The sequence below is a fragment of the Anas platyrhynchos genome, chromosome 4, assembly GCF_047663525.1.
Source record: "Anas platyrhynchos isolate ZD024472 breed Pekin duck chromosome 4, IASCAAS_PekinDuck_T2T, whole genome shotgun sequence".
NCBI lineage: Eukaryota > Metazoa > Chordata > Aves > Anseriformes > Anatidae > Anas > Anas platyrhynchos.
The window spans coordinates 14,416,515-14,442,131 of NC_092590.1; the positions used below are offsets into that span (position 1 = coordinate 14,416,515).

The window sequence follows — 25,617 nt, forward strand, 5'->3', positions numbered from 1 at the left end:
TCAGAGTTGTACAGGGATGATCACTAGTGCTCCCTAGTGCTTTTCCAGTAAGGCAAAGCTTTTGGTCTTCATAAACAAACAAATAAAGAAATAAATATCAGCTCCATATTTCCTCAAGGACAGAAAAAAGCACATTAGTTTTCTAGACCTTTAGCAGTCACATCAGGTTAAAATAAATAAATAAATAAATAAATAAATGTAGCTAACCTTAAATGCCGATAAAACAGTAAAAATGTACTCAAGTAAAAACTAAGGTATTAACTACACATCTATTTCTTTATTTATTTTTTACTCTTAGAGGCAGACTATTTATGAGCTACTATGAGCTACTATGGTGTGCCTGAGTACTTAGCAAGCATGTTCCTGTGCCCTGTCTGAGTTGGCGTTTGGAGAGTGGACATACAGGATTAAATGAATTGGCAGTGCCGTGTTGGAAACCCCTTGCTGAGCTGGAGTTAGAAGAAGGCCTGTTGCCTTTTCCACAGAAGCACCCTTACTTTATATTTGCTACCACAAGTAATACAATTTCAGGCAGATGCGTGCAAATGTGAGATAGCACTTTTGTAGAGTACTACTTGTGATGAAAATTTGCAGAATTTTTAACAAAATCTGCAAGAGATTGGTGCCTTGCATTTCACTTCAGAGTGCTGCTGTGGCAGGGACAGATTCTTTTTACCAGATGTTGCACTGGCTTGTATGATCATGAGGCTTCAGGAGAGAAAGTAGCACACCTCAAGCTCTCATAATGTGCAATCAAACTGAGAGGCAAAGATGTGCTAAGATGTATCCATTTTCACATTCATGCCCATTGTGCCTGCCCTCATATTTAGTATTTATGGAAGAAAGAGCCATTCAAAAGCTTTATTCAAAAATCTCATTTTAAAGTCAGATCCTGAAATTTTCTAGACACTGTTAGAGACTAACTGTGGCTAAAATCCATATTGTAATTCTGATGTAAGTGCAAGGTCTGCTGCTTGTGGCTGGAAATCTAGTATGCTTAATGAATTTACTGGGCTTTGGCTTAGATCCTAAAGGATACTTACCACTCCATTACATACTCTATTATTACACAATATTATTGTTATGAGCTTCACAAACACCCATGATATATATCTCTATCACAGTCAATATGAGAAAAAAAATCAGCACACTTCCCCAAATATAGAAATGCTCAGTGTTGTCTCATGCTCTGAGTATTTGAACAGGCTCACGTCTTGGCTCAGGTCCCTGAAGCATACATCCCTTCCTAGAGAACATGCATCAGGAGAAGAGGATCTATGATAAGGGGACAAGTCCAAGGCAGTTTCCCCACCCTGAGTCAGAAAGCCTGAAGGCTTTCAGAGAAGGACACCACTGCCACAGAACTGACAGCTGCCATTCTGCCAGGCACCTTCCTCTCTCAGGTGGCATTCAGTTTCAATGACCTGAAGAACGACACTAGAAAGGTCTGTTAACTTGTCCTCCATAATTTAACTAATTATGCTATTCATAGTCCTGTAAATGTGATAACTGGCATTAAACAGCCAAATCTTGAGTAGCGTGGATTTCAAAAGCAGTAGCAAACAGAGTAGCATAATGGATGCATGCAAAAATGTACCAGAAATTTGAGTTCAGTGGTGCCCAAACATTGCCTAATATACACACTTCAAAACCAAATCAATAACAAAAACTGTTCAGAGAGCAGAACTTATTTCGCTAATATACAGTGATAATAATTCATGTGTCAGGTTTGCTGACTTTTATATCCCTATTTACTCTCCCCCTGAGTATCATTTTATTTTTACCATGACAATCTGTGAATCATATACAGATAATAAATAAGCTCCTTCTGAGATACATGTATAGAGCAGTTATGAAATAAACATAGATATTTGCTACCAGCTCTATTTAGTTTTCAGAGTTTTTGAGATTTCTTTAATTCATCTGTTCCTACACCCCAGACAATTAAATGCTATTGAAATGGATGTTACATAAAAATATAAAATGAAAACCCGAGTTTCACAGCAAATAAAATGCTCTGGTATATTAAATGTGTGTTCATTAACACACACACAAATACAGTGCGTTTTTCCCTCCCAAGGGCAACAGTAAGTTATGCCTCAACAAGCAGCATGGATTTATGTCCCTAAATGATTCTGTCTTCAATAAACATTTGTATACTTGCCATGAAACCTTAGGAATCATATGTACTTTAATTAATTCCAAGATACTGAATTAATCTTTGAGAAAAAATGTATTAGATAATTATATTCATTAAATGATGATTCAAAAAAACATTGGGTCAAGCCAAAATAACCCCAACATGTGCTAATATTTTTTTCTGTATTGTTGGAATGAGACATTTCTACCCAAACCTATGGGCTCTTATTTCCTTTTTTATTTTTTTTAAGAAATTGACATTTCTTATGTGTTTGTGTGCTGTTTTTTAGCTGGATTCTGGTCATCCTTTGAGATTTTGGGGAATAAGATTTTGGGGAGTATCTGAGATATTCTAGAGGGTATATAGGAGTTAGGGATTTAAGTCCTACTAAATATTAGAAATTAGATGCTGGCTCCCACAGGCTTCCTCAAATATTCCATACTAAATGGGTTCCATGCTAAATTGAGCCTATAAGATTTGTAAGTCTATTTTATTTTATATAAAAAAATAAGACCTTCCAAATGATGTCCACAGATTTTATTTAGAAATTAAGACTTGTAACTACCTTGCATTACACCAGACCACTGATGAACATGAAATTTCAGCCCTGTAGAAGATATATTAACTCAGTGAAAGAGCAAGCTTACTATGGAAGCTCATAAGTAGATATGTGTATATTTTGCTAATACTTAAATGAAGAACACAAACTTCTATCTGCTGAACCTGATAGCAAATGTCCCAGTAATTTTAACAGGACCAGCACCGGAGTCGTTTCAGTGGGTGAACTGACTATAAGCACAATGCTAAACACATGCCCCATGTAAGGGGGTGCTTCTATGTAAAGTTCCAAGTTTCTCTCTGCCTCTTTGCCAGAAAGAAGAATGTGGGGCATTAACTAATAGGAACGGAACAGCTAAGGAAGGAAGGAAGGAAGGAAGAATACAGCTATGTATTTTAAAGCATCTATATAGCGTTAATAGCCAGAACATGAAATGCAGGTGGGAGGATGACTACACTATAATGGCTTTTTACAGAGAAAGGTATTTACAAATATTTGGGGTCTGATCTAAATACTGTTAAAAACATGTCAAGAAAAAAGCAGTTCTCTGCAGCAAGCACACTGTTACTGAGATGCCATTCCTTAACAGCTGCTCCCACAGTACTAGAGGCAGCAATAAAGACTGAATATTTAAATTTGTTCTTCTACAATAACATATTTTTAATAAAAAGGGATAATAAGGTAAAAAAAGTTTTTTAAAATACTATAGTCTTAATCTACAGGTACATGGAGTGCATCCCTGTGAGCAGAGAGAGGATTTTATGCTGTTCCAACATCTACCACCTTGTTTTTCTACAAATACACGATCTTGGAAGCAGTAAACTGAAAAACTGATTTATTATTTGTAAATGCTGAAATGTGTCTTTAAGATTTACTTAAACTGGCATTCAAAATGTATGCAGACATTTCTGAATTATCATTGATAGTATATGTTGTGTTCAAACAAAACTTGCTGCTAGGTTCAACTATCAACACCACTCTGCTTTAGCTTTTAAATAGTGTGAAAAAAGAGGGTGGGAGAAGAAAGGCAGTAGAAGTGCTAATGCAATTGTTTGATGTGTGCATGAGAGAGGCAAAGAGGAGGAGGCAGACATTCTGCCACTCAGGCTGCCAGCACTGAACTACATTGTTCTTTATGTTTCTCCCTTTCATGCAACCTTTTTAGTGGAAAATAATTATAGCTGTACATAAAAACCATAATGTTTATTTTATTGATCTAATAATGCTATGGCTTACGTCTCCACTGAACTGTCCATTTTTCACTGATGTTTTTTCTGTGTCCCTCACAGTATGCTCTATGCAGCTAGGAGTGCTGTGAATGAGCCCACCCCTGCACGATTCAGTGTGGCATTTTGCCAATAGAGACTGACTGACTTCACTTCAAAATGTTTTCCCTTTAATTAGTGTGAAAAAAAAGATAGAGCAACCCAATTATCTAAAAGAACTGTGTGGATTCTCATCACAGTGAAGAAAACGATGCCACAGATGTCCTCTAGTTCAGGAACACCTAGGCTGTTTTATCAGAAGACTGGTGAGATAACAGATTCGGCTATCAAGCCTTGAGTTTCATGACTGGACTACTAGGAGCCTGCTATATTAGTGCTTGAACACTTAAATCAACCATTTTCTCTGGAAAACAACAAAACAATAATATTGAACTACTTGGGTGATGAAAAGGAGCTGCCAGCATTTGGATATTTCTTTGCAGTACTTTGCATGTGGACCCTGGACCCTGACTGAGAAGCCCAAGATGCCCCACACTGGAGCTCTGGCTCTGCTCAACAGGCAACACCTGGGGCCAGCAGCTCTGCCAAGCTGCCGTGCCCACTGCCTGCTCCTTCCCCACATGCCTGTGCAGCTTCAAACACTCCGAGCAAGATTTGATTAAACCCATTAAGAGAATCAGGACTGAGTACTATCAAATGGGTGAGGTATCTGAAGCAGACAGATCCCCAGCACAGAGCTAATAATAGAAATAATGTCAGTTTTTACAGCATCCTGCTAGGCTCCAACAGCTGTCTGTACCAAAATCAATGACAGAATTACCTTTAACTTCAACATTGGGTTCACTGCAATTTATTTTTCCTTGGACTTGATCCAAGTTCACATATTAATTCCACTAACATTAATCTATGTGCAGAAGTTCATCTGAAGCTGAAGCTGGTTTTGCAGAACAGTCCCTTTTACTACAATAAAAGGCCTAAAAATGCTATTTCTCGGTGTTGTACCTAAACTTGTTCAGTGATTCATGATTTATGTAAAGTGCCTAATTTGAAATGCACACTGACTTGTTTAACTTCTACAAACCAGAGGCAAAAAAATATGTACTTTTTTATCTTTTGCAACAGAAATTCCATTACACCAACATAATTTTATGTGTGCATGCCTGTAGAAATTAAGTGTTCTTTATAAACTATCTGGATCTTAATTACAGTGTTGTAGGAATATGATCAGACCCTACAGTAGGGTAAATATCTAGAAACCTAGATTCTGGTATTTACTCAATACTTCAAGGAAATGTGATGTTCAGCACTGGTTGGGAAACTCGTTTGTGCATTATTTATAGAAGAAAGCCTCCTGACACATTGTAGAATAAGATTTTCGTGAAGAAAAAAAAACAAAAAAAAAACAGATAAGGCCTCCAGGACCTTTCTGTTGCCGCACCAGGGGCCGGATTTGTAAAGACACAAGGGCACCTTCTAGCTTCATTCAGGAACTGCTGGTATCTCCTCAATGTTAGGATGGTTGCTGCCAAGCCCTGTTTGTAAACATGTTTTTGGCACTGGTGTGCATTTAACTGCATAAATAGAAATGCTGTCTAAAGAGATAAAAACCTGCTGGAAGCCAAAGCAGTTACTGGTGCTGTGAATGGGCTGAGCCAGGAGGTCAGAATCATGTTCAAACACACTCTCCACCCAGCTGGCCAACACTGAAGGTGAGCACAGGAACCTGGAAGCTGTTTTCTATTCTTCCCAATCTACACAGCATAAATAACTACGTATTTATTAACTGGGTGTGTGTGCAGGACAGTCCCTTTGAGAAGTAAATCACAGGGATGAACATTTTTGTGAAACAGGCTGAGTGAGAACATGAACTTGGCCTCTCACATGTGGCTGCTTTAGTCACAAGCCATTGGAAATGTAGCAACATTGTGCTATTTCCCTCCGCCCAGTCCCCATGGGGCAGGAATAATTTAGGTTGGATGGGATCTAAGGAGGTCATCTGCTCCAATGCCTGCTCAAAGCAGGGCCAGCTTCAAAGATGTATCCAACTGCCATCACAGCTTGGAGTGAAATCGAGGCAAAGGCTGACCTTCTAGATCCTATGTGAAGAGGCAGTGAGGGGCACATAAGCTCCAGCTCTTTCTTCTGATTTTCACTTCCCAGCTGGTTCGGGCAACAGGGGATTTTTTGATTTCAGAGGATCACTTCCTCAGACTTTTGTTTCACTTCTTTGTGCATTGTACAGAGAGTCTGCATGCCCAATTTAGGCTTAAATGCTAAATATACATTGAATATTGAGAGACGTGGGGAAGCCCTCAGAAGGTGGCATTGGCATGCTGAGCACCCTGCCTCTTCTGGAAGCACTGCAGTGCTCTGTAGCACCTTTACCATGATGCCATTTTTCTGCTGACCCTACAAGACGTCAAATCAACCTCTGTAAAAGGGGCATTGCCACAGAAAGTCACGAGGCAAAGAAGAGATCAGAATCCACAGTGGCTCTGCCACCAGAGCACTAAAATTCCTTTTACCTCTGGTATACTGCTGAAAATAGTAGAGATGCCCCAATATCAGCTATATAAAATAATAATAATAAAAAGGCTAAGAGCTACTCTTTTGGAAATGGACTCAAACAAAATCCCATTAGTGTGTGAATTATTATTTGAATAAAGAAAATGAATATGGATTAAGATGACTGTGATAGAAATACTATGGTTACAGTAGAAGAAATCATGTTGCAATACCGGTCCCCCTAACACAAGGTACAGCTTTTGATGTGGTAGAACTGTGGGGAGAAAGGCTCTGGACTAACCTGTCTCTTCACAAGGTGAGAAAAATTCTAAGGAAAGCATGAGAAAATGAACAAATAAAACCCTATGAACATCAGAATAGTAGCTATGCCGTTAATCAATTGCAATAGGTTAGGACCAAGGGTTAGATAGTTTCTAACTTCCACATAAACATTGTATTTTTTTTCAGTCACAGAGCCCAGGCAACACTGGTCAGTGACAAAGAGGTAATGATTCACCTGGGTAGCTCAGCAGAGCCTAAATTCTGAGCTGAATCAAACCATATTTTATAGCATGACCTTAGATGAATCAGTCGATTGTCTTGTTTCACAATTATTCTGCTTGGATGCCTGGAAATTTCAGTCAATTTGATACGTGACGCAACTATCAAAAACAGAAAAAAAAACAACCAAGACAATTTGGTGTTACAGAGTATTACAAACTAATTAATAGGGAAACTTGGTCTGTAGCTAAAACATATTTTTTCCAAAAGGGACAAAGAGGGATGGTGAAGTTTTGGTGTGGCAACAGTGAACACAGCGGTCAGGGAGCTCATCCACGCTCTGCTGACACAGCTGGAGGGAGCTGTGTCAGTATTGTGCTAGAAATAAATAGGCTTTGATCTCTTCAGTGAGCAGACCTCGTGAACCATGATGGAACCAGACATTCGAGTCTATCCACCTCCTGAGAAACTGAATACCTTCTCTTTGACCACCCCCACCTCCTCTCTTTGCAGGAGAGGCCAGGCTAGGTGCACAGACAGGTGCTCAAGGAGAGAGGAGAGGAGGGTCCTGGCCAGCCCCGAAAAGCTCTTTGGCCCTGGCTGTGCTCTCACTGCTACAACCTCCTCCAAGCACCGCTGTGATGGAAGAAAGCCTGGGTATGGCTTCTCACTTTCCTGTTTCTTCCTTCTCCCTGGTCTGCTCCTGCTCTCGGTAAGCACAAGATGAAGCCAGCACCTGGGGCAGACCCTCAGAACAGGGGCCAAAATTTCACGAGTCTTTTGCAGCATTTCTGGTCTATTTGCACCTGAACAAATGGAGAATGCATACATCCATGGGTAAGAGCTGTCAAGCAATGTTCTCAAAATAGTAAGCCAGCAAGCACCTGAATAGTTTTGTACAGGCAGGAAGAAGAGGTGCACAGGTAACACAAGCCTCTAACCACAATATGACAGCAGCATGTTATTAACATGGGAAACTTTAACATCAGTTTTAATTTGTTCCCTCGCCTCTCTGCAGCTGAGGAATAAAGACAGCAAAGCCCTTTGTTTGCCAGCACTGAACACCTGCAGAAATGCTCCAGCCCCACGCAGCAGCCTCCCCTATGTGTGCTCAGCAACAGAGTAAGGGAAAGTAACCCCATCATGAGAGGAGCAAGGTGCAAAGACAAGGAAAGCCTTCAGGAAATCCTGAGAATGGGAAAGAGGAAAAGAAAGATTTCAAAGATTTCACTCTGTTTTTTTTTTTTTGTTTGTTTGTTTGTTTGTTTTTTACTAAACCCTGAGGAGGGGACTTTAAGAAACAGCTCAAGTTTACCTTTCAAATGAGGTAAACCTTCTACATGACCTTTCCATAGGATCTTTTATTTCTTCTTAAATGACTTATGACACCTACACTTGAATTCCATTCATATTCCATTCATGAAAAAAAAAAAAAAATCCTTTGCTGATCATCATGTCTTTTTTTAGGAGAAAATAAATATTTCTGCTATACATTACATCAGCTCATTGAACTAATGCAAAACCATGTTTATAAGTAATATCTAGTAATAACGTTGCACATGTAAGATGTTTTATTTTGTCTGCTAACCATAATGCAGAGATAAATGAAATATTGTTCTGTGATACAACCCCAAAATATCACTTAAGCTAGCATTTCCTAGGAAAAGCTTATGTATTTAATTATTCTTTGCCATTGTGCATACAATCAAATCTTCTATCATAGTTGACAAGGCCAACTTTGCACTTTCCTGTTGTTTTGTCATATCAAAACAGGATGTCATTCCATGGGGGACAATAATTGCCAACAATAAAGAGGTGGTTTCTTTGACATTTGCTAGGATATTGTTGAAAAATCTCTTTAGTATGGATCACTTCACCTCACTGACTAAGGGAACTGACTGGAAACTAAGCTCTAAAACCTGAGGCTCGTCACTGTGCCTGATATGAAAATTCAATATCCACATTCTCCATAACTTAGCGAAGGACATACCCCCTGCCAGGCAAAATACCCATATACATGCTCCGCTGTCTCTGCCTCAAGTTTGCTCTGCAACCTAACAAATGGCTGTTCACAGATACTTAAAATCCAATCAGATGCAACTGAAATATGAAATAGATGCATTATTAAATATAATGATAATAATAAACAACCACACTGGGAAAATAAAAAGGAAAAATAACACTAAGATCAATAGCACTCAGGACGTATCTGCAACACCAGCATTATTGTTAGACTGGTCCAGAATGATAATCTTGAAACCACATTGGGAGTTTCACATCCATAAAGGTACGGAATATTTTTAGTTAAAACAGACTGGAATATAGCCCATGTCTCAAGGGTGTATAGGCTGTAGGGGAGGCTTTTGGTGTAGAGGGAGAAGGATTCTCAGTCAGACTTCTTGACCTGATTCTTATTTTCCTGCATTGCACGTAATTCATTCCAAATAAAAGCCACAATTCTGTAGGAATCTTGAGTTTTCTTAATTTCTTGAGAAAAATGTTACACATTAGACTATGAAGCAAGCAGTTAGCTAGTTAGTCAATGGTTATCTGATAATGAATGACATCTTGCAGGGATTGTCTGCAGAGCTAAACATTTGCAATGTCATCAAAATTAATTGCTGAGGTTTTATTTGACATGCAAATTAAGAAGCATAAAATTAAGAAGAAAGATACTATAATTTATTTATTTTTTTAAAGAATACCTAGGCAGATGCAAAAAGAATCTTGGAATGTGTTTCATCTTCTTCTTCTTTTTTTTTTTTTTTTTTTTTTTAAATCACCAGCATGATTAAATTGTACGTGCACTTCCTCAGTCTACACAAGAATAACTATTTCGTCTCAGTGCCTCCAACACTGCACCAGTGAGTCTGAGTCAGTGGGTGCTTAAAAGGAGCTAGCGAGGTGATACACCTTCCTTCAGTTTTCCCTGGGGTTTGAAGCTGTCAGAGTCAAACCTGTCCCTGGCTCCTGCTGCAGGTTGTGGGAGGTGATGATGGTTTCAAAGTTTGCACGACTTGCACCCGTAATAATGCCCCTGCAGTCACTGAAGCATCCTTTGTGACTGCCTGGAAGGAGCAGATGCTGGAGATTTCATCATGTTAAAGAGAACTTGTATTTTGTCTCTGCACAGTGTCAGACCCCAGTTGTAGAGGGGAGATGAAGAGGGGAAGAGCTGGGAAATTAGAGGTTATCTGGTGAATCTGCTTATCCCAGCTGCACAACATCATGAGAGTGAAGGCCACCGGTCCCAAACAATCTGCCTCATTCTGGAGGCAACAGGAACCTCTACTACAGAAATGGTTTGTGTGGCTGGCTGTCGTGATGTTAATGTTGGTCACTCTTCCTGTTCCTGCTTGCTGAAGTCTCACCACTACAAGTGCTTCCACACCCTCTAACACTCCTTGACATACATGAAAGTGTGCTCTTCCAATTCCATTTCCAATCCATGGCCAGACATCTGTTCTGATTTGAATGAGATTATTAAAGCATGGCCTAATCCCATGGAGACAGAACAGATGGAGAGAACAGAGGCCCCCATCCAGTGGTGTGTGGCTGGTGCACCAAGTTTTCCTTTTCAGTTGTGCTCTGGCCATGGGAGTTGTATTTCTTCTGCCTTCCCAGCATGGTTTCCAAACATATGGAGCTGGACTGGAAAAACAGCCCTGGTATCCCATCCCATTCCTGGAGAAAGCAGGAGTTGCTTTTGTATTCTGACCTGAAGCCATACATTTAATTGCTTTCTGTCTTCCACCTTCTTTTGCAATTTGATGTTTCTTCAGTGTTTGTCCTTGCCCTTAAAAGTTAACTCAGTAACAAAAGCTGTGTACCAGCCATGTTTCCTTTAGCAGTTATTAAAAATCCTACCTTTTCTAGAAAGCTTCATTGCTCAGCTTTGCAAAGGTGCTATGTATTGTTTCATCCACATTAAAATGACTCTTGCAGATTCTGGCTCACAAAAGAACTGCATTTAACATCATATGAGCAGGATTGGGCCATGCTCCAGGTGTTTCCTTTTAAGCTGTGTGTATGCTAAACAGTTAAGCATTGCCTGCATCTCTGTAGATTATTAACAACAACAACAAAAAGTGTTTCTATTATTCACTTTTAGCCACTTATTTTACTGAAAGCTCAGGTCTTATTTTTTTTTTTCCAAGAACTACACATCTATACATGTATGTATTTTTTATGAATGTCTGTGGTACGCAGAAAGCTACCACGAGAATGGTAATAATTAAAACTAATTGTGGAACTTAATTATAATGGAACAGAAAAAAACACTGATAGTAATATGTGCATTAAAATGCACTATCAGTAGTCGTGTGCATTTAAACACTCACAAACAACATCAGTTATTTTTTGCTGCATATGGTTTTACCATCTAAGCAGTTCGCATTACGTGTGAATTCATACTAAACAATTTTAAAAGTGCAGTGATAAATACCACTAGATAATTGTACAGGACAAATGGCAGTATAGCTGGTGTCCATGTAACTGGGGAAAAAAAAAATATCATAACCATCAGTACTGCTTTAGAGCCACATCAGATTAATTCAAAAGGGAGACTTAAATTACTTTGCCTTATTTTTGTTTTAGTTATAGAAGTCACAAAATAACTGAATACTTATTGTTGGAATTTACTCTGCTCAATACTCAGCTTTTCATAAAGCCCACAGCTTCTCTTCATTCCTAAGTATCCCAGTATAAATCGGATGACCCTGAATGAACATTTTTTTTTATTTCATTTTTTTAGTGAAACAGAATGTCAACTGGCAAAGATTGGTAGGTCAATACAAGAATGTGCATAAATGATAGAAAGTGTATCCTTAGAAAATGTGGTCAACCCCTTCTATTGTTGTTTCGAACCTGTGAGAAGACAGACCTGTATGTCACTTAACCTGTTTACACTCCATTTATGTTTATGAAATTGAACTTCTGGGTGTGGATGGCTGCAGGGCGATTTGTGGTATCAAGCACAAGCAAGGGCCAGGAGCTTGGGTCATGTGGATCTTCCACTGGGACCATCAGTGAGCTTCATGCACTCAGGGTGCTCCTGCCTGGCTCTCTGTTTAAAATTGAACAGAGAAACTGCCCCATCTCGGCAAAACTTTCCGTGTTAATTAAGAACAAAGGCAATATGTTTAAAATAGTACTTGAACTTGCAGTTTTTCATTGATTGGAATTTAGTCTTGGCATGTCTTCACTGACTGGTGTATTAGATGTGTGACATGTTTAGCATATACCTTGCATCCTTACATTGTTTTTCTTTCCCGTGGAAAACAACACAACAATACAAACAGTCAAGGAAAAAAATACCTCATTTTAGGGCAGTCCTGAGTAGCAACAGAAAGTAAAATTGCTATGATTTTACTCTTCTTTATCTACTACTTGGCTACAATACAACATAAAAGAAAGTCAGCCAAGGATCAGATCATCACATTTTAGGTAGTCCCACGTGCCAAGGCACTGGAAATATACCACCATACAGAACAAATAAGTGGAAGTAATGGTACCAAAGGGTAAGTTTTCATTTGAAAGTTTTACCAGGAATTGTAAAATAAGAAATTTACTCTTCCTCCTCATTTCACCCACCTCCAAGAGAATTTTCTATTGCCAAATACCAAGTAGTTTAATTTCTACCTACTAAAAGAAGCTGTCAGGATATATGGAATGTCTGTGCCTGTTAACAAGCCTGTAATTGATAAATCCGGATGTGCCCACTCTGCTTCTGTTATGAGAACAATGCAGGACAGCTTAGGAGCCTTCACCTTTCAAACAGAAGCATCTTGCTGAGCAATGTCATTTGCTCCTAGACTTCCCATAGCAAGCCAACTCCCAGCACTCTCCAAGGAGGGGCAAAAAGATTTAAAAACTGCATCCATATCACCACATTAGGCTTCCCCAGGGCTCTCTCATAGATCAAACTTGGAGGCTGTACAACAGCCCTGCCTCAAGCAGGACCCCAAGCATAACAAGAGGCCACCTGTCAAATTACAGACAATTGTCTCCTGCAACAAGAGGCAACTTAAAACAGACACAGGCAGACATTTGCAGACTGACTGTCAGCATCAGGGTGCCAGGAGGCAGGCTCTAAGGAAACCTTGAGCGTGGGAGGAGGTTGGCAATAGAGCACACATGTCTATGGCCATTCTTGCTTTTTCCTGTGATCACCATTCAGATACTTTGGTGATGAGTGCTATCAGAAGCACATGTGTTTGCAGAAGCATTAGCAATAATGAACCTGAGGGTCAGCAACACAGAGAAGGAGGGGGGCTGGGTTTTACCAATCTTGTCATCTTTCCATTGAGCTCTACCCTCCTTTCCATGAGCAGTACAGGATTAACTACAGCTCACATTAGTAGCTGTTACTCTACAGTGACACATCACAAAGAAAACTGAGCCCTTTATCTTCTCAGCAGACTCCTGTTTTACTGTCTTCTGTGATGTAGCAGAGATTTTGCATAGCCTATATTATAAAGCTAATGTTTAAACTATTCTATCAGTTCTCAGAGCCTTGAAAATCTGCAGTGAACAGTCAGCAACAGCAAAGTACAACAGTTTTTATTTGCTTTGCACAAATGAGGTTTGCATTAAAGACAGAAGCAGGGGGAGATTTGTTAAATGTTTGGGTCCAGCTGCAAACAGCTTTGTAAGTGGGGCTCTGCATTACACTTGAGACAGTTCTCTGCTATGGGTAATGGCACTAAAAGGAAAAAGGCTCTGCACTTCCTACATCCCTTCTGCCAAAGTACAGTTAGCTCCTCCTGAGGCTGTTTCAGCCTATAATATATGAGTAGAAACATTTGTGTAGGCCTCACTGAATATGCATGTAGATGGCTGAGATTTATTTCACTCTTTCCTGATGCATTCAGAAATTACTCTAGTCTACCAGTCAACAGAGGGCTACATCAGCCCTAACCATAGATGTTAACACGCGAGCATCTGATAATGCAAAAATTTCCTTAATAAAGTTATTTCAAGTAACAGGCAGTATTCAGTGTTGAAAAGAAGCATAAAAATAATTATCCTGAGCCTGACTACATTGCTGAATAGAAGTATGCAGGGCAAGTGTAGGTCTATACAGAAAAAGTTTTAAAAAATTTCCACATCTTGTAACTACTAGGGAGACTCCTCAAGTTTATGGCCCTCACATAGCTGTCACAGCATTGATTCAGACTAAAGGATTCAGGGAATTTCAATGCTCTTCACTTCTGCCTGCTCTCAGAGAGGTCAATGGCACAAGAAATACTGTGCCAGCATGACAACGTAACTTATGGCAGCACCTGCACACCACAAAGGAGAATCTGTATCTTGTTCTATGGGGACAAGCACCAAATATCTTAAAAAGACCCATCTCCATGTCTGATCTGTCAAATAGTCAGTGATGAACAGGGTCATATAACCATAATAAAAATGTATTCACCAGAGAAAGCCCAGAGTCAGTGAGATGTTTCAACCAGGTAACATAGTTCAATCGTCCTTTTTGAACTGCAGAATGTATTTCAGAGTTTGTTACGATGCCTCTAGTTTCCAAGTTCAGGAAAGGGTCCTGCTTTAACTGAAGCCATCTCACACAATGCATTTTCCTAAGTGTTGCCAAGATTTGAATCACATAATTGGTTCTTACAACACTTTTTTTTTATTGACCTCAGCAGATGATTCCACCTCTCTGACGGCTGTTGTAAGAATAAGAAACAGCATTTAATCCTGCTCTAAGCGTGCAATCTGGTGGTCCTTTTCATGTGCCAAAGAACAAATGTTCCCTCTGATATTTGTAAGCACACCAGGTAAAAGAAACTGTTATATTGTATACTTTACTAAACTAGGTGTTAAAATCTAATCTAGAAACATCTACATTAAAACTAAATTTGGTTTGAGCTATAGCTTATCTTTTAAAAAGATAGCCAGATCTTAGGACAGCAAAAGAAAGAAAACCCAGTTTTTCCCCAGGCATTTTTATTTCAATGGCTAATTGCTCTTAAAAGTAAATATTAAAACTCATAATTAGCTTTCTTGATTACTCAGAATAATTTGACACTCCAGCTATTCATTTTTCATGTTGCTTTTAATAAGCAATAGGCAGGGGGCTGTGGAGAGGAAGCAATCTACTTTTTCTGCAGGGGTGAGGAATGGAAATGAGAAAAACCCGGGGAAACACATATCCACCACTGAATGGCAAAATTTTCACAATATGAAAATCTAGAGAGTTCCATTGAGCTCACTAATTGTACCAATTAAGATTAGTTGATAACCAGATTTTCTTTTTAATGCTTAAATATTTCATGTTAACTTATTCAGGTTTCTGCAATTTCCTATCAATAGACTAAATATCTGAGCAGAGTCTAAAAAATAAAGCTTACAGCTTTTCTGACAATAATTTTGTGACTTGCAGAAATACTCTCCCAGGAATCATTTACGTTCTCTACAGGTAGAAATTTTACATTTAGATCTGTGAAGGACTCTAGTTCTAGCATACAGAATACAGATGCACACACAAGATACATTCATAACCATACTTAAAGTCTGCTTACAGAACTCTGAAAACACAGATTAGAACTTGAGGGATGTGACTTCATAGGTTTTAAATCTTATGCTATCAAACAGTAATTCACTCTCTCAAACAAAGCTATATAATTAAGTCGCGTACCACCGTAGAACCTGAAGGCTGTGGGAAGGCTGAAAATAATATTTACCTCTCTACAGCAGGAAGCCAATGGAGTAGTGGGGAAGGGATGAGCAGCTTTGTCACTTACTGAAACAGAGGTATCTGTGATAATTAGTGGTTGTATATTCTCGAGCTTGAGCAGTCTTCCACAGAGCAGTATTTAAAAAAAAAAATTAAAAAAATCATGCTTTTATTTAATATATGTCTGCATACGCACTTAACATCAGAGGAATGTTTTACTATGCGTTAGAATACAGACAGTAGCATCACATTTTCAAAATAGGAATAAAATTCTAGCAGGAACATAAGCAATATACCAAGATATCTGATATATCCAAGATACCAAGATATCTGTTGTTACTGATGTGGCCTGTCTTTGCAGGGCACAAATGGGCAGAAAATGGAAAGTTTGGTCTCACTGAGCTGGTGGTATATTCATGTTGTGCATCTCAGGGTGACATGACATTGCAAAAAAAAGTGATATAATTAATGCCAATCAACATAGTTCAGGCTTAAATCCAGATTTTTACAGGCAGTTTCTAACACTTTTTCACCTATATTTTTTTGGTGGTTATAGGAGAGACTATCTTTTACCCACATTACCTTTAGAGCTCACAAGCAAAGACAGATGCTTGATGCTCAGATTTATGGCCTGTTTGTCACCTAAAATAGAGGATTTGATAATTAGAGCCAACATCTTCAGAGTGCCCAGCCACCTGCTGGGAAAGCCTCATGTTTGCTGCTCAGCTCCTATCCAAGGTCTCTCACAGTCTCTGGAAGGGCAACCTGGCAGCAGTGACAATACTTGTCTCTACCTTCCTTCAGGTTTCCAGTGCTATCTGAGGGGGTTGAGAGGTGAGTTTGCTAACATCAGTCAACCCTTGGATCCACATGGCAGGCAACAGTTTGTCAATTGTCAGAAACACTTGTCAAAAGAGGCACTCATTCCCTGGATACATCTCTCATGATGCATCGGTTCCTTTTTTGTTTCTGACTGCAGAGCCTCAGGCTTCAAATGAAAACAATAAAGCAATAAATCAGCTTTTTTTCCCCAGTGAAACAGTTATTTTGTGTAATTCACCTCCAAACTGTGGAAACAGCCTTTTTGGCGGCAACTTATCATACCAACATGTATGTATTTGTGTTAGGCTGAAGAAATAGAAATACTTCTGTGGAAAGTAGACTAATACTACAAGCAAGAATGGATGATACCGTGTGAAATATTTTTCCCAGAAGCTATAGAATAGGTAGTGTTTTCTTAATGAGTTTAGAAGCTAAAGTTGAAATCACTAGAAAAATAATTCCTACCTTGTATGGTTCAGTAGATGATAGTATGCACCCCTAGCTTTGGACATCAGCAACATGACAACTGCTACACCACAGCACCACAGCAAGCATGAAGACTGAGAAGTCCTTGACAGAATACAGGAAGACTCGCACTGCCATCCTTTGTTTGCTGACTTCTTGGATGTCACAAATCCCTGGAACAAAAACAAACAAAAAAAATTGTACCTTCCTATAAATGGTAACACAGAGGAACTTTTTTTTTTTTGACTTAACAGTGAGTTACATTTCTACAGTAACTATGCAGAAATAATCTTGAAAAAGAGACATAATTTCAAAAAAAACATGCTATAACAGGTAATAGTAATATTTCATTACTAGAAATGGAATCTGCTAAATAAGAATTTCCATCACTATCTTACAAAACATAGCAGAAAATACCCCCCTTTCTCCCTTGGTGGAAATACACATATTTCATTCTCTTAATTCCTAGGAATATCAAGTTTCTTTACCTAAAACCATCTACCTTCAAAAAAAATTGTAATGGTGGTAATCATGGCACATAGGAAATAAAGAAACCTAAGTGGAAAGTTTTAGGAAAAGCTATCGAATCTCTTATCATCAGTTTTCTGCAAATGTGTCTGCAAAAAGCAACATACATCCATCATTTTAAACCTAATCATCTGCTGTGTACACCACGGGGGTGGAGGACAAACCAAGTGTGCAAGGGAAAGGAAATTCACTAAGTCCCTGAATGCTAGGATAACACCTCTGCATGAAGCTATCACTGGTTGGGTAGGAAGAACCTGGGACACAAGCTTTGGTTGAATAGGCTATAGAGTGATGCCCACAAATATGTATAAGGACCTGTACGTGTATGCGTTGTACATAGTAAATAGTAAACATTTTGTACACATACATGATTGGATTAAAAACCAGATATCTTTTAATTCTTTTGGTTTACGGGATACAAGAATGACCAAAATACCTGTAGTCAGACACATAATTCACAACTACTTTGTCTTGTGAATGTTTGCTTCATCAACAAGTGTTTTGAGTAGTTTAGTTGCATAGACGGAAAACATTTCTTTTCCTAGAACCAGCCTTTTGAAGCTATGATATTTATATTAATAGTATTAAGTTCACAGTAAAGACCACATAATTACTTCTACGGGAACATGAGCTTAAGCAGCTTTTAATGAATGGCTATTCCCTAAGCTAGCTTTCCAATATCTAGATCTAACTGCTGCAGTTCAAAAACAGTTTAAAGAAAGAATGCTAAGTTACAATACTGTTCACCATGTGATTCTTTTGTGTACTGATTTTCACCCCTCTAGATAAGTATGCATTTTAATTTCACATTCTCTTAGCTATTATCACAATATCTAGAATATTATGGACCAAGTTGTGATTATAGTGTGAAATTTCATATCTCCCTTGTGTACCAATTTGAAAATGAGGCAGAATGTTAGCACAAGACTGCATGGCAATTGCACAAACATTTCACACTGAAAACAGTTTTATGTAAAAAATGAAATGAATGCAAGGTCTCCTTAAGAAAGCTTTACTCTTTGCTATCTTCTGTAGTCATTTTGCACCAAGCTGAGCAGTTAAAATCCAGTCCATGCAAACTGATGAAATTCACTCTCTTACTTGCTCCTTTTCTGCTCATCAAAAGAAGCACTTTTCTTTTCATAGCATTTTTGAATTTACCTCTGCACTGCTGCCTCAGTCATTTTTCACCACAAAACAAATGAAAGGAAGGAATAGGACAGGTATACATTCTGAAAGAGGGAGAGAAGAGGGAGGGAGGGAGGGAGGGTACAAGTAAGCCCTGGATCCAACCCCAAAGACTTCTCACCTGAATCAGAAACCTGTGCAAATCTCTCAGCTACACTGATTCAAAGCATCTGGGGTTTATTTTATTAGAGAGCAGGGCTAGCAATTCAGGGACAATTTCAGCTTAAGGAGATAGGAGAAAATGTTCCAAGAACAAAATGGTTTTGTGCCCTCAAATTGGATTTAACAAACATGTTTGTTTCAAAATAGAAGAGGAAGAGGAGAAGATTTTTGGAAAGGATTAAAGTTTTCAGACCACTTAACTTGGAGATAACACATTTGTTTTATTAACAAAGATGGTTAAAAAGGCTGAAAGTGAAAGTCTTTATCCCAAGTAAAAGAAATGTTTGATATTGGTCAATGTTTTTATTCTTATTTTTTTCTGGACTTTTGAACATATGTCATTTTTTCTAAGGGGTGCATACTAAAATCAAAATAGGAATCAGTAAAAGAGAAAGGAATCAGATATTACAGAAAGTTGGGGGGGTGAGGATTAGAATCTCATTACCCTAATACCTGGGTGTATTGCAAAAATTAATTAATTTTCATTGCACTCATTGTGAGATGAGTGGATGATATTATCTCTGTCATACAGAAAAGGAACTGAAGCACAGGCAAGAGGAAAAAAGAAGACACTATCACTGTAGGGATGTTATTTGATAGACATAGCACATGATTTTTCAGAGCACACAGCTTCATATAGCACTTAGTATAGCTAATGCACAACCTTTAAACACTAGTTTTGGTTTAAAACAAAACAGTATAATTAGCTCCTGTAAATAGTTCTTTTCAGAGCATTTTCATGCAAGGGTATGAATTAGTGGTTAATAAATGGATTTGCCTCATTCTCAAAATAAAATAAGATTGTACAAATCCTTCCACAGTTTCTGTAACATCTGAGATTATGAAGCACTTCCAGGACAAATCATTATAAGAGCAGACACAAACTTTTGCAAATCAAATAGTCTGTATGTGAATTTATGCTGAGTGATTTGTTTTCACCATCCTCTAGCCTCCATTTCCCCAAATCTAGATTTAATATTAATGATATAACAGGAGCTAATTACTGAATAGTCAAGTGTGTACTAGACAGCATGCAGTTGGTCTTGTCTGATTCCTGAAAAGATGTCTAAAAAGAGACCAGTGTGATTAACTGGCATTTGGCGTATGCCATTCTAAAAGGAACTGGCAGGAAATTCCATTGATTGATCAGTCAATAATCATTAAATCTTTCACAACAAATCCTTTTTTGCAACTTAAAGGAAATTTGGATAGAGGTTAAAAAAGTGATCTAAACTCTGCTCTTCAGCTTTGTCTACCTTTCCTTTTCATTAACTTTCATGTTTTAATTTTCTAAATCCAGTGGCTTTTAATTAAATCTACTGTTATTTTGCATACCTCCACACTATGTGAAAGCATTTGCTCAGATACATTAGTAAACATTTTAGGGATTCAGCACACTCAGTGTCTCAAGAGCAGATGAATTAACTGAGCACAGACAGTAAGAGAACAGCTTTGGCAGAAATTCGGGCAGGCTCCTATGCAGCTGCAGATCAATCACATATAGAGGTTGCAGTTTCTGTATAATGAAGAATTTCACAAAATTCCTGTAACCTTTAGTATTAACAGATGTTAGCAGTTTGCATGTCACTTCAACATCTTCTTCCAACTCAGTACAAATCACCAGTGGTGTAGGGGATGTATTTTTCACTACAGGAGCAATATCCAACATATTGTGAATGGGAGTTGGCCAATCTGCTCTTAACCTGCATATGTCGTGGGCTGAGACGTTTTCCTGTGTTTTGTCATTGTTGTTGTTCTGATTTGTTTCTTTTTATTCTCTAGTAGTTTCCTGAAGAGAGCTCTAAGCTCCAAAAGTATCAAAGAACTTAAAAAAAAAAAAAAAAAAAAAAAAAAAAAAAGTATGGAAATAACTTAATAGTGAAGAAAAAGACACCTGAAGGTTCACAGACAATTTTCGCCTGAGATGATGAACACACTTGTGGCTAAGACAGTGGTAGCGTACAAGGTCTGGGAAGCACTGTCAAGCTCCCCAGAGGAGCCAGCAGCAAGCCCGAGATCCATCTGTTATGCTGCTTCTCAGGAAGGGCTGAAGCTGAGGGAAAGACACCTCAAAACTCCCACTAAAACAATCCCCTTCAGTGCATTTTCAGTATCATGTCCCACACACTCTATCACAAAATATAGCTGAAATGAAAGCATTGGATAGGAGCCACTTGCTCTGTGCAATGGACACACATTTGCAGAACCAGATGAAATGAGCCCATGTGGGGTTATTGTGGGGCATAAGGTTTAGAGGGAGTTGCTCTCACTTTCCCAACAAACCATGATTTGAAAGAAAGCTCAGCTCTCATAATAATCCCTGAATTTAAAAAAGCCTTAATCTGTATTCACAAAGAAATCACTTATGCACACTCCATTGACAGGACAAAATGCAAAGTTGCGTTTAACTCAGGCCAGCTGCACATTTTTCTTTTCATACTTCAGGCTCTACAAAAAAACTTCAACATCTACAGGAAAAATAATGTATCATACGGGTTCATATAAAATCAAGTCAAGGATTTTCAGCGTGTAGAAAACACACCTGGCACGTGACTGAGATCTTTCAGCAGCATAAAATGAAATATTGCAATGCTTGCAAGGACCCATATTTAACACATGACCAATCACTGTGGATTGTTCTGGGTGACAGGCAGGAAATTATGCATCCAGTGCACTGGGACTGCTACCACAATTGAAGCGAGCAGATGGGTAAAGGGCTGGGCAGCTAGTGGAAATGCAGCCAGCCAGCACGTGAATGGCTTTAGGAAGAATTTGTGCTCCATGGGCTGCAGACCCCAGCCAGAGCCATGAGCAGGTCTGTGCCTGTGTGGAGAAACAAGTGTGTGAAGAAAGAATCCTTTAGGATTAAGGTTAAACCTAAAGAATCTGATTCCAAAGAACAAAAACAACGATTCACGTTCCTGAAGTCTTACCACAAATTTGATGTGTTTTGGGCTCCTTTTTACAGTAATTATTAAATACATGCATTTATTAATGAAGATGTATTTGTTTGACAGGAGCAGTGTCTTTCAAGACTCAGAAGGAAATACAGAGTTTCCCATTGCAGATATCAAGATAACATAATTTGTCCTGGGTATTTTTCTGTTACCACAGTCCAGACACACCAGATGTGACAATAATGAATATTTTTCTAAATAATATTTTTTCCTAAAGATTTTTTTTCTAAAGAATATTTTTCATTCTATTACACACCTACATTTACACAGAGGTTTTTTCTCTTTGTTAACTGCTGAGGCTGGCTTAAGACCCTTTGGTTGAGACTCAACAGCTCATAGAGAGCATTGGAGTGACATTTCTATCTCATTCTCAGATCTGGTTCATCATGAGCCCAAGGCAACAAAAGCCCAACAAGCACTGTGAGACAATGAGATATGGGAAAATATCATTGTCAACCATTTAATTTTCAGTCAACTGCAGTCCCAAAAGACAAGATTGAACATATTTTTTTTTTCATCTGTGACATGGCCACTTGGCTGCAATCTATCAGCTACTCTTATCAGTCTAGGATATTTGTTCTTTGACTCCAAAATAAAATATTCTTGCATCTAATTCCACACAGGTACACTCCTTCTTCTTAATTTCAGGTCAAGGAAAGCAGTAGCTACACTGTACACAATAGAAGTCTTGGAATTGCTATGTAAGCTGTTACAAAAATTAATGTATTCAAGTCTCTGCAAACATCCTTCTCTCTTAATCCTCATTTCTGGATTGGCAAATCTTCTTTTCCTTGGTGAATCAACCTCTCTCATGGAATATGTAACTTTAATTACATTTTGCTATACATAATCCAAGCCATCCAGCATCATATATGTGACAACATAGATAGAAATCAGTTTTGTAGCTAGGATGGTGGTAAAGCCAAAGGAAGGCTGTCAGGAATAAAAATAAATAAATAAATACATAATAATAATTAAAAAAAAAAAAAAAACAACTGTGTTTTTTCCTGTATTTTACAAGATTTAAGGGTTGTAGGTAAAAAAAAAAATAATTACATTGTTTTATCTTTTACTTACGTGACTGCTAACTTGATAATGAAAGAGAGCAGCAAAAAGCAAAATAGACTTCACAATTACTGCACAACTGTGAGACCTGCTATAAAATTATGTTCACTTTCTCTGTAGATTTTTACAAATCACTTATCTCATTCTTTAATTCTCAGACAGTAATATCTTTTTCTTTGAGTCTGCACAACATACTTCACAACCAGGTCGACAGCTGCTGGGGCCTTTCAGTGGCACAGAAAAAAATCAGTTTAAAACTAGTGTTGTGAAAGAAAAAACACTCTTCATAGGTATTACTATAGCAGTCATACACCAGGGCTAATCTGAATACATGAGAAAACAAATGGTCTCTAAGGGCTGCAGTAGTAATCAAAGGAATTGCCTGGGTTGGATAAGGAATCAAAAGCAGTGATGTATATAAAGTGATGGCCCACTGCCCATACAGACAGAACACGATACTTGAAAGTTGTTTTTACATGTATTAAGATGATGGAAGACTGCTATCCCAGATGAGATAAATTTCTGGAGTACCACTTGGGAACAAGCAGCATCTGGATTTATCTTGTCTTTTGCCTCATGTATATCCTCCTCTGAGCAAGTCAGGGGTGCCTTGATTTTTGGAAAGTCTAACTTACTCCACCTTGAAATAATTAATTACTGAATATAGTCACCAAAAAATCATCCCCTTTGCATGTACTGCAAGATGGACAGACAGAAAAATCAAGATACCCCAATAATTAAATATTTTTCAAAAATGTTAGCCAAATGTTTTTAAATGCAAAGCCATATTACAAGTATTTTGACAATGCCAGGAATTTTCAGATTAGCCTTGGTTTCTATATGTCATTAAAACATTTGATGGGCAGCCCCTTAAATATGATCCTTTTTTCATGCTGTCTGTTGCTTTATTTCTGCCTTAGATAATTAAGTAAGAAATTTCATTTTTTTCCTGTCTTTACTAAATTAGACTCTGCTCACATTAATCTGCTCCATATGGTCATTAACTGAGTTATATTTCATACGCGGGATAATAAGATGGGATTTATTGTAGACATCCTACAATTCCAGATGTGGCTCCGTGGTCATGGGTTGAAAAAGTCAATTTGCCTTTCTACCCCCACTTCACTCTGGTGTCAGATAATGCTTCTTAGTAGCCAAATAATATGCCACTGCAGTCTGACAAAGAGCACAGAAGAATGCACACCATAAATGACAAATGAATAAAACTGGTGGTTTTCTCTGATGAAAAACAAAACAAAAAATCTCTAAGCTTATTTTCAGCGATGGAGAAGCAAATACAATACAAGTGAACAATAGGTATGGATGGAAGAATCACAAATTTCCCAGTTCTAAACAAATTATCTTAATTAGACAAGTCATTCTTCTCTCTTCATTTCTCCCTTTTTAATTTTTTCCCCTGCAATTATTCTGCTTAGCAGTGAATACTATGCTCTGCGTGCTATGGAGTAATGAAAAAGAGCAGCTGTGTGTCTATAGTTCCTCAACAATTGAGGAAATAGGCAAATATACTTTTTTTTTTTCTTTTCCAGTCATACACTTCTGATATGAGAGGTGGATTTTAGGCATTCAGCCCAGTGGATGTCAAGAATGTTACAGTGATTAAATATTATCTTGTCACATCTGTTTAGGGGCAATATATAACTAAAAAAATCTAGGTCATGTTAACTTATTAGCCACCCTGTCAAGATATACTAACTTATATAAGACTAAGATCCATGCTGGAGACAGAAAGTAAAGGAGAGATGTGGGAGCTGTTAATGATAACTCCAAGAGGAAATCTTGTATCCACAAACAGAGGCCTCCTGTGCCTCTCCATTTCCCTTCTTACACACCCTGGTACCATCCCGAGTTCCAATCCCCTTGTCGCTGCAGTGTCCCAGCTGGCATGCAAGTGGGGCTTTAGAAAAGAGAATGCAAGGGAAACAATTCACAGTGTATTCAGAATATTAAGCAAATATTGATCTTGTTACAAGTGGCATGCAGCTATGTCACATTTTACAGTACTCTGTGGAAAAAAATTAATAGAGAAAAACACATTTCTGATAAGAGTCAAAAGAGTGTGGGAGTTCTGAGTTAGGGTCTTCTGTCATTCATATGGATAATTTCTCCAAAACTGTTTTTATATGGAGTAGATACTATGAGCTATTCCATATGTGGCTGAGATCTACAAACAATGCAAAACAAAATTATTGTTTGTTCCTGATGGCTGGCTAGTTGAATATGATGAACATATTCAACACATGTTGAATAGCATATGTCATTAAAACATTTAATTTGCTTAGGAATGGGAGCTGGAAGTATACTCCTCAGAACAACTCGCGAGTTCATGCAGTAAGCATGCATCATGCATAACCTGTCTGTATTCTAGATTGTCCTGCTAATCATGATGCTCTGTGAACAATAAATACAAGTATTAAGCATCAACTTCACAGTGTTTTCAAATTTGGGGAGGGGGCTTTTATTTATTTTGAGCATCTTTTCTCTGCAGGATCCCCACATTAGAGGAGGTGAGCGAGAATTTGTTCCAGTGAAAAGGAGAAAACTCCAGGTTTGATGAGCTTTTGTCTCTGGTCCTTATTTCCAAGCGGCAACATGGAAACATTTAAAAGAGATAGAGTATGTCAGGGAGAAGGTTATCATGTTTCCTATGTCTTCTTCAAGGACTATTCTCTATAAAGAAAATGCTGGATGACTCCTTGTTTTCCGTGATACATATACCCACAGATCAGGTAAACCTGTGCATGGTAATGCCTTGCTGAGAATGGGCTCCTGCAATCAGATGCCTGATAGAA

At 38.3% G+C, this 25,617-nt stretch overlaps 1 protein-coding gene across 2 annotated transcripts in view; it reads right to left on the reverse strand.

The window, feature by feature from the left end:
* The window catches only part of CCSER1 (coiled-coil serine rich protein 1), a 682,619-nt gene that overhangs the window by 640,477 nt on the left and 16,525 nt on the right, over positions 1-25,617 (reverse strand). For both annotated transcript variants that reach the window (XM_072037037.1, XM_072037036.1), the window contains one exon: positions 16,905-17,077. The gene's annotated coding sequence lies outside the window, so the exon portion shown is untranslated. The remainder of the gene's footprint in view (positions 1-16,904; positions 17,078-25,617) is intronic.